This window comes from Saccopteryx leptura, chromosome 3, assembly GCF_036850995.1.
Source record: "Saccopteryx leptura isolate mSacLep1 chromosome 3, mSacLep1_pri_phased_curated, whole genome shotgun sequence".
Taxonomy (NCBI): domain Eukaryota; kingdom Metazoa; phylum Chordata; class Mammalia; order Chiroptera; family Emballonuridae; genus Saccopteryx; species Saccopteryx leptura.
This window is the reverse complement of record NC_089505.1, coordinates 75,909,479-75,919,730: the sequence shown is the minus strand read 5'-3', so window position 1 is coordinate 75,919,730 and position 10,252 is coordinate 75,909,479. Positions and strand designations below refer to the sequence as shown.

The 10,252-nt window shown below is 48.9% G+C and overlaps 2 pseudogenes; both read right to left on the bottom strand.

Annotated features, from left to right (window-relative positions):
* Positions 1-1,006: 1,006 nt before the first annotated feature.
* The window catches only part of LOC136399360 (leukocyte immunoglobulin-like receptor subfamily A member 6), a 58,303-nt pseudogene continuing 49,057 nt past the window's right edge, over positions 1,007-10,252 (bottom strand).
* Positions 4,022-5,676, bottom strand: LOC136397144 (leukocyte immunoglobulin-like receptor subfamily A member 6; annotated as a pseudogene).

Below are 10,252 nucleotides of genomic sequence, written 5' to 3'. Positions count from 1 at the left end.
TGGCGTGCGGGGGACCCGGGTTCGATTCCCGGCCAGGGCACATAGGAGAAGCGCCCATTTGCTTCTCCACCCCCTCTCCTTCCTCTCTGTCTCTCTCTTCCCCTCCCACAGCCAAGGCTCCATCGGAGCAAAGATGGCCCGGGCACTGGGGATGGCTCCTCTGCCCCAGGCGCTAGAGTGGCTCTGGTCGCGGCAGAGCGACGCCCCAGAGGGGCAGAGCATCGCCCCCTGGTGGGCAGAGCGTCGCCCCTGGTGGGCGTGCTGGGTGGATCCCAGTCGGGCGCATGCGGGAGTCTGTCTGACACACCAAGCTCAAAAGATTGCCCATCACTACTCTAAGGTGTAAGAAATCTAGAGGGAACCAGGTCTGTTTTGCTTGCATTTTCTTTTTATTAATGTTCAATTTACATAACATAAAACTAAGCCTTTTAAAGTGTATGATTCCCTGGAATTTAGTAAATCCAAAATGTCGCAGCGTCACTTAGTTCAGAGGGATTGTTGTGATCCCCAAAGAACACACGAAGCTCTCAGCGTCCCGTACCTCCAGCTCGGCCCCTGACAAACAGATCCGATTACTGTGTCTATGGGTTTCCTTCTCCTGGACAATTTGTATAACTGGAATCACACAAAATGTGATCTTTTGTGTCTCTGGTTTCTTAGTCACTCAGGTGCATCATTTTGATGTTCACCCACAATGTTTCAGGTGCGAATAGTTGGTTCTTTACGGCTGGATAAGATCCTGGTGCTGTGAAGACACCAGTTTGTCGATGTGAATGTGGTCGGGAGTGAAGGGGTGTATAGATGTGGATCCAAACCAGCCATGTGGGCGCATCCTCGCCCACAGTCAGGTAGAGTCAGTGGTGACAGGGAGGGAGGCCCCCAGTGGGTAGAGGAGGCGTCCTCCACAGGAACACGGCACACGTTCCCTGCACCCCAATCACAGTCATTTCCCTGGACATTCTCAGCAGACAGTGTCCCCAACTGTGGTCCAGATGTTCTTTCACCACCTTCTGGGCCAGCAGATGTTCTCCAAGGCTCCACCTCTCTGAACACTGCATTGTTTCCTCTGTGGTCACCTCCTAGCTGCATCGTGAGTCCTTCTCAGGCTGTGTCGAGCCTGAAATAGCAGCACCCCCAAGGCCACAAGGATCAATCCAGCCATGGCCATCTGGATAAGGTTCTCCACTGTGTGGTCTTGAGGGTGGGAGGCTAGGAAATGTGGGCGAAGAGGTCACAAAGTTCAGGTCAGGCCAGTGTCATCTCAAGATCCTGTATGTCCACCCAGAACACCCATTTCTCTTTGACAGGACATGACCCTCTGCACCCAGCCCCACATGCACACGACCGGGATCTACCTGGCATGCCCACCAGGGGGCAATGCTCTACACCTCTGGGGCATTGCTCGGTTGCAACCAGAGCCATTCTAGCGCCTGAGGTGGAGGCCATGGAGCCATCCTCAGCGCCCAGGCCAAATTGCTCCAATGAAGCCTTGGCTGTGGGAGGGGAAGAGAGAGTTAGAGAGGAAGGAGAGGGGGAAGGGTGGAGAAGCAGATGGGCATTTCTCCTTTGTGCCCTGGCCTGGAATAGAATCTGGGACTTCCATATGCCAGGCCCATACTCTACCACTGAGCCAGCCGGCCAGGGACACCATTCACCATTCCTGGTGTCTTGTCTTGTAACAGACTTGTGGTGTCAGTTGCTCCTGAGAACCGTGAAAAGAGTGAGAAGCCCTGAGCACATCCTGTCTCTGTGTTTTCTGTTCTGAGCACTCGTTTCTCACAGCATGAGTTCTGCGTTCTCCTTAGCAAGCCCCCATCCCTCTGCTGTGGCCTGGTTACGTCCGGATTCCTCACTGCTCTCATCCAGGCTCCTGAATTCATCACGTGAATTCGGGTCTCACATCTGAGCCCCAGTGGAACCTATTTGGATGGGGTTTCCTAAGATCGGAAAACTTTCTTCTCCAATTCAAACATGCTCTGGTCTATTCTGCGTTGACTCTGGGATGTGGGACCCTACTGTTTAATCCCTTGGGGAGCAGTGTAGCCTCGTAGGCAACAGCTGGGCCCCAAGGATACTGGGAAGAGGGGATGGTAGTCAAGGGTTTCTGATGTCTAGAGCATAGTGGGGTGAAAGTCTGAGGCTGACCCCGTTTTCCCTCTGGCTCAACCATTTCACCTGGTATTTCATCTATTTAATCTCTCACTAACAATTTCTTATGTAGTTAGGAATATCTACAATAGGACATGCCAGTGACTTTATTACATCTGGGTACAATTTGCGTGTGTGTGTGTGTGTGTGTGTGTGTGTGTGTGTGTGTGTATATGACAGAGACAGAAAGAGAGAGATAGAGAGAGGGACAGATAGGGACAGGCAGACAGAAAGGGAGAGAGATGAGAAGCATCAATTCTTCATTGCGGCTTCTTAGTCTCCTTAGTTGTTCATTAATTGCTTTCTCATATGTGCCTTAATGGGGGTGGCTACAGTAGAGCGAGTGACCCCTTGCTCAAGCCAGGGAGCATGGGCTTTAAGCCAGTGACCTTTGGGCTCAAACCAGCGACCATGGGGTCATGTTTATGAATCCATGCTCAAGCCAGATGAGCCCATGCTCAAGCTGGAGACCTCGGAGTTTCGAACCTGGGTCCTCCACATCCCAGTTTGACGCTCTATCCACTGTACCACCGCTTGGTCAGGCCACATGCATACACATATACACACAAATATACACAGTGATACAGAGAATCACACATAAATATATACATATTATTTCCAAATGCTGGTGTCAGTAACTCATTATGACAATACTTCTAATTTCCTGAAAGAGAAAGGGTTATGGCCTGGGTTGAGGCCATTGATTACAGCAATGATTAGAGCAGGGGTCCCCAAACTTTTTACACAGGGGGCCAGTTCACTGTCACTCAGACCATTAGAGGGCCAGACTATCAAAAAAACTATGAACAAATCCCTATGCACACTGCACATATCTTATTTTAAAGTAAAAAACCAAAATGGGAACAAATACAATATTTAAAATAAAGAACAAGTAAATTTAAATCAACAAACTGACCAGTATTTCAATGGGGACTATGCTCCTCTCACTGACCACCAATGAAAGAGGTGCCCCTTTCAGAAGTGTGGTGGGGGCCGGATAAATGGCCTCAGGGGGCCGCATGCGGCCCACGGGCCGTAGTTTGGGGACCCCTGGATTAGAGCATCATCCAGAAGCACAGAAGTTGCTGGTTCGATCCCCGGTCAGGGCACATACTGGAACTGATCGATGTCGCTATCTCTTTCTCTCCTTTCCTCTCTCTCTAAAGACAATACATTTAAAACATATATATATATTTTTTTTTTTCCAAAAAGAAAGGTGTATGGCCTGACCAGGTGGTGGTGTATTGGATAGAGCTTTGGACTGGGATGCAGAGGACCCAGGTTTGAAAACCCAAGGTTGCCCAATTTGAGCGCGGGCTCATCTGGTTTGAGCAAGGTTCACCAGCTTGAGCCCAAGGTCACTGGCTTGAACAAGGGGTCACTCTATCTGCTGTAGCCCTCTGGTCAAGATATATATGAGAAAGCAGTCAATGAACTACTAAGATGTCGCAACGAATAGTTGATGCTTCTCATCTCTCTCTCTTCCTGCCTGTCTGTCCCTATTTGTCCCTGTCTCTGTCTCTGTCACACACACAAAAATGAAAGGTGTATAAATGTAGTTGAGCAGATAAATAGCACAATGTATATAAATTCATACCAGATGAAATATACTAGTTCGTTAGATGGATACATATTTTCAGTTGAAGATTATATAACGTTTACACATAAATGGATATGCATATAAATATATGATTATAACTAAAATACTGGACCTATGTCACTGAACTGTAGATAGGTGTGTGCCTGTGCTGTTTGGAGTAGAGTCTTCAGTGAGCCTCTTTCTTGGGGATGCCAGTTAAACTGATTTTTGAAAGGGGTGAGGAGCCCTGAGCAGTCTGGTGAGGACCCACCTCTCTACCTGACGCCATTGAACTCATGGCTTCTCGCTTTCAGTGTATCTGGACGCAAAATCACTAGACCCCCTAACCCCATCCTGCAGGGGTCCTGCCACCAGGAACTCCCCTGTGGCAGGCACGTAATCATTCAGGGGCACAGATGGGATTTTCTTACCTGAAACCAAAAGCTCCAGGGCATCAGTGGGCTGTGACTACACCTGGGGGCTGTTCCTGAAATAACCGTAACATCTGAACTTCCACCTGTGGCTGGGGGTCACGGAGCCCACAGAAAATAGAGCCTGGGCCCTGGCCGGTTGGCTCAGTGGTAGAGCGTGGCCTGGCGTGCAGAAGCCCCGGGTTCGATTCCCGGCCAGGGCACACAGGAGAGGCGCCCATTTGCTTCTCCACCCCTCTCCCTCTCCTTCCTCTCTGTCTCTCTCTTTCCCTTCCGCTGCCGAGGCTCCACTGGAGCAAAGATGGCCCGGGCACTGAGGATGGCTCCTCGGCTTCTGCCCCAGGCGCTAGAGTGGCTCTGGTCACGGCAGAGCGACGCCCCAGAGGGGCAGAGCATCGCCCCCTGGTGGGCGTGCCAGGTGAATCCCGGTCGGGCGCATGCGGGAGTCTGTCTGACTGTCTCTCCCCGTTTCCAGATTCAGAAAAATACAGAAAAAAAAAAAAAAAAAAAAAAGAAAAGAAAAGAAAATAGAGCCTGGACCACTCACTGGGGTATTGTTGTGAGTCCAGGGTCCAGAAGAGCCTCTGTTCTCCTTCTTTAGTCAGAATAAACCCTTCAAATCTCTTCCCTGAGCCACACTGGAGGGTCACATTTCGTCCTGAGGTCACGACAGGGCTGGGCAGGGCTGAGAGGCTGGGTTTTCTGTAGAATCCTAGGAGAGGAAGAGGCAGCATGTTAGATGGAACTCATACCTCCCTCCTGTCCCCTAGGGCTGGGCTGTGAGAGGGGAGACCCCCTGAGAACAGATCCCCCTTCCTGAGTGCAGAACCTGAGGCTGGGACCCTTGAGTGTCCCCTCACTTGTCATCACCAGCACCAGGTGATGCTGACCACCCAGTGGGACTGAGCTAGTAATAGCAATATATCCCTGCATCATGCTCTGTCATGTATGTGATGGAGAAGTTGACCTTGTCTCTGGGCTCCAGTGACTTCTGTTTGTACAAGGGTTCTGAGCTTCTTCTGTCTTTATACAGAAGGTACTCCTGGACCTACAGGGTCATCTGACACCAGATTGTTACAGGGTCCCCCCAGGGGATCACAGAGCCTGGCTCAGCCCAGAAGGTGGGCTTGGGGAGGTTCCCTGGAAGGAATCAGAAACTGAGTCAGAAGACATTCCCCACCCCCAGTTTCCAGCTCTCAGTTTCAAACATCCCAAAAGTCCCCAAACATCGACCCAAAACTTCAGTTCTCCATCCCCACCTGTCCAGATGGTAGTCCCTTGACCCCATTGAAGACTGGGATCTGAAACTTCTGGGGACAGACTCACCTGTCTGCACTCGGGACCTCGATGTCACACTCAGTGCTGGAAGAGAGTTCCTGTGAGAGATTTGCCCTCGAGCCCTTGAAGAACCCTCCTCCCTGTGAGCCTGCACAGTCCCCGGGGTCTCCCTACAGAGCAGGGCTTCCCCTCCCCGTTCTCATTCCCGAGGCAGAGCAGGGCCACGAGGATGGGGGTCATGGTGTTTCCTTCCTCTGGTCCTAGCTATGCAAATGTTGGAGAGCCTGGTGCCCTCATAACACACAGAGGAATGGGATGTGACCACTGGGAGGCTGACCCTACTTTTCATGGTGTTGTCATGGCAGCAGCCCCACAGGTAGGGAAACAGCCTCTCCGCAGGGGCGTCGTCTCCAGGATGGAGCAGAACACAGACCCGCATCTTTCCTGAGATGTCCCTCCAAAGTGAGGGAGAATGAGGACACATCTTCCCTGTCAACACCTCCCCCAGAGGGGTCCCTTTCAACCTCAGCCCACCCATCAGCACCTCCTTGTTGGGTCCTCACCATGGATGATGATCATCTAGCCCACAGTCATGCTTCAGGTTGGCGTGGGTTCCTGCGCCTGGCAGAGCTCGGGTCATCAGAGACACGTGTTGATCATCTCACTGTGCAGTTCAGGTTGAGCGTCACCATGACAATGAGCCCAAAGGGAGAAAGAGAGAAAAATAAGGGAAGGAAAACTAACTCTTCTCCTGGCCCCGGGGGTGTGAGTGTTTATTCTATCACAGCCCTGTCATGAACTTCTCTTTTTCTTAGAATCAGCATTTATCTCCACCCCACCCCCATATTCCTGGGAACCAGACTCATTCCTGCCTTCCTCCTTGGGAGAGCAAGATGACTGGTCACCTCATCCAGTGATCCTGCCCGCAGGGCTTCAGCATTAAGGGACAGTGAGTGGGTTAGTGCTCTAATTTCAGTGACAAAGCTCATTCTTTTTTTTTCTTTCCTTCTTTTTTTTTCTTGTATTTTTCTGAAGTTAGAAGTGGGGAGGCAGTCAGACTCCCACATGTATGCGACCAGGATCCACCTGGCATGCCCACCAGGGGACGATACTCTGCCCATCTGGGGCCTTGCTTCATTGCAGCTGGAGCCATCCTCAGTGCCTGGGCCAACTTTGCTCCAATGGGACCTTGGCTGTGGGAAGGGGAGAGAAAGATACAGAGAGAGGAGAGAAGAAAGGGTGGAGAAACAGATGGGTGCTTCTCCTGTGTGCCTTGGCCGAAATCGAACCCAGGGACTTCCACATGCTGGGCCGATGTTCTACCTCTGAGCTAGCCAGCCAGGTCCAAAACTCATTCTTATTTAAATATTCCTTCATCATCATCCGCTGCCCTTGTGGCCCTGAGATGTGTCATTCAATCTCTGAGTTTCAGTTTCCCCATCTATCAATACAATGTGTTGTGATGATCCCCATTGTTCAGTGTGCCTGGGACTTGAGAAGGATTAATCTCTGCTGATTTCCAGATCGGGTGAAGATGTGTGGGTTGAGACATGAGAAGACTGAGGTATCTGACTTTGCCATCAAGGTGGACAATGGATGTGGCCATTCAAGAGCCCTCATCTGCTCCTAATGCTGAGAAATGCTACTATATTTCCAAAATATGCACCACACTCAATGCAGAAAAAGTGAAGTAAATGTTCCCAATATCAGAGGCATCTACAACGAATAAAGTACACCAAAGCTGAGTGGCCTCCAAGGGCTGGGACGAGCAAGGGGTCATCAGAGAGGAGGTTTCCACCTCCGTGTGGTCAGATAAGATTCTACTGGGTATTCCCGAGCTGGGAGGGTATTTGGAACAAGAATAAAGTTGGCAGCAATGTTTCCCTCTCCCCCTGGTTTGGGGATGGGCACTGAGATATTTCTGTCCACTGACCTGGTTCATGGTCATCACTGAGCCACATCTTCTGGGTGTGAAACGGCTTCAATCCAGTCTAGTCTGACATGGGCATTTGTCCACATGCGAGTGTGAGGCTCAGCTTGGAGCCATCTTTGCAGGGCACACCACAGTCAGATGCTGAGTTTGGGACAGTGGACACCACGGGGCAGTACACTTTATGCTTTTCAGGTCTGAATATGTTAGGACATATTTAGGACAACCTTGAGAAAAACTGACTGTGGACAATTAGGTGGGGGCAGGTGAGCGTCCAACAGAAATGGGCACCACAGAGAAACTCTCAAAATAGCACATGGTGGTAGGAAAGACCATCTAATACAGTCGTTAATGGGGTTCATATATCTGAGAGAACACTAAGAATATATGAAACTTATTTTAATCTAAGCATGTTTTAGTATCTGGAAAAATGAAGAAGGGAATCAAAATCTTGAAACAAGAACAAAAGTTATTGTATGGAAGAATATAGGCCTGACCTGTGGTGGCGCAGTGGATAATGTGTTGACCTGGAACACTGAGGTAGGTCCCTGGTTTGAAACCCTGAGCGTACCCAGTCAAGCACAATGGGAGTTGATGCTTCCTGTTCCTCCCCTTCTCTGTTTCTTTCTAACTTTCTTTCTCTCTCTCTCCTCTCTAAAATAAAAAAATAAAAAGGTTAAGATCATACATTGAAAAAAGAATATACAGTTTTATAAATAAATTAAGCAGTCTTACCAGGTGGTGGCGCAGTGAATAGAGCATCGGACTGGGACTTGGAGGACCCAGGCTCATTTGGTTTGAACATGGACTCACAAGCTTGAGTGCAGGGTCACTGGCTTGAGCGTGGAATCATGGACATGACCCCATGATCGCTGGTTTGAGCCCAAAGTCACTGGCTTCAGCAAGGGGTCACTCACTCTGCTGTAGCCCCCTGGTCAAGGCACATGTGAGAAAGCAATCAATGAATAACTAAGGTGCTGCAACGAAGAATTGATGCTTCTCATCTCTCTCCCTTCCTGTCTATTTGTCCTTGTCTGTCCCTTTCTTTCTCTCTCTCTCTGTCTTTGTCACACACACATACACAGAAGAAGAATAAAGAAAGAAAGAAAGAAAGAAAGAAAGATAAATTAGGCAAATACCTTGGAGGTTAAATAAATAAATAAAAATCTGATTTATCACACTCAAAATATTTTGTCCGCCAAGGGGAAGATAGTTGAAGGTACAATGATCAAGTTGGAATACAACATTGAGGAAATGTTGTAGGATGCAATTCAGAGAGACTGGAATTAGAAAATTAATATGCATGTGTAATAGAAAAAGGGAGACCAATGGTTAGTGTGAGATTCAGGAGGAAAGCTATCAAGAGGACCTCTGCTATTGACTGAGAGGCCAAGAGTTGGGCAATTTACAGAGGAGCAGAGAGAACATGCAGTGCCAAGGTGTATGAGTCTATAAATGAAGTGTGGGAACCTGACCTGTGATAGTTCAGGGGATAAAGCGTTGACCTGGAATGCTGAGGTTGTCAGTTCAAAACCTCGAGCTTGCCTGGGTTTTATATGGGAGAGATGATATTTCCTGCTCCTCTCTCCTTCGCTCTCTCTTTCTCTCACTCTCCTCCTCCCCTCTCTAAAATGAATAAGTTAAAAAAAATTTTTTAATTATGAATGAAATGTGTGCCTTCATATTTATGACAAGTGGAAAAAATTGATGGGAGCCCACGTTCAAACAAACAAACAAACAAACAAACAAACAAAAATTAAAGATAGGGGAGAAATAAGTGTAAAAAAATATTCTGTACTTCCCCAAATTATTATTATGGTGGAAGGGTCAGAGAGGAGAACTTCCTAAGTACAGGGAAGACTTGGGCACATCAGACCACCTTGTTGTCTTACCTTCCACTTAATTAGACAGATGAGGTGAGCATTTGGGTCTTCAATGTGCCCTGAGAATCAAGCATATTACTTCATCTCTATCAGCTCCTTTTGTGTCTTACCCAGGATCATGTAGTTGCGAGTCACTTTCTACTTATTTATTTACCATTTTTATTATTATTATTATTATTTAGCATGTGCAAGTGCATGAGAGAGAGGGAGAGACAGAGAGAAAAAGAGAGGAGGGACTGAAGGGGACAGACAGACAGGAAGGGAGAGAGATGAGAAACATCAACTCATAGTTGCAGCACCTTAGTTGTTCATGGATTGCTTTCTTATATGTGCCTTGACCAAGGGGCTACAGCAGAGCCAGTGACCCCTTGCTCAAGCCTGCGACCTTGGGCTTCAAGCCAGTGATCATGGGGTCATGTTTATGATCCCAAACCCACGACAGCAACCCTGTGATCAGAGAAAGTGCTCGATATAATTTCTTTTTTTTTTTTTTTTTTTGTATTTTTCTGAAGCTGGAAATGGGGAGAGACAGTTAGACAGACTCCCGCATGCGCCCGACCGGGATCCACCTGGCACGCCCACCAGGGGCGATGCTCTGCCCCTCCGGGGCGTCGCTCTGCCGCGACCAGAGCCACTCTAGCACCTGGGGCAGAGGCCAAGGAGCCATCCCCAGCGCCCAGGCCATCTCTGCTCCAATGGAGCCTTGGCTGCGGGAGGGGAAGAAAGAGACAGAGATGAAGGAGGGGTGGGGGTGGAGAAGCAAATGGGCGCTTCTCCTATGTGCCCTGGCCGGGAATTGAACCCGGGTCCCCCGCACACCAGGCCGATGCTCTACCACTGAGCCAACCGGCCAGGGCCGATATAATTTCAATCTTCTTAAATTTGTTGAGACCCTTTTTGTGCCCTAACATGTGGTCTATCCTAGAGAATGTACCATGAGCACTTGAAAAAAATGTATATTCTGCTGCTTTGAGGTGAAAGGTTCTGAAGATATCTATTAAAT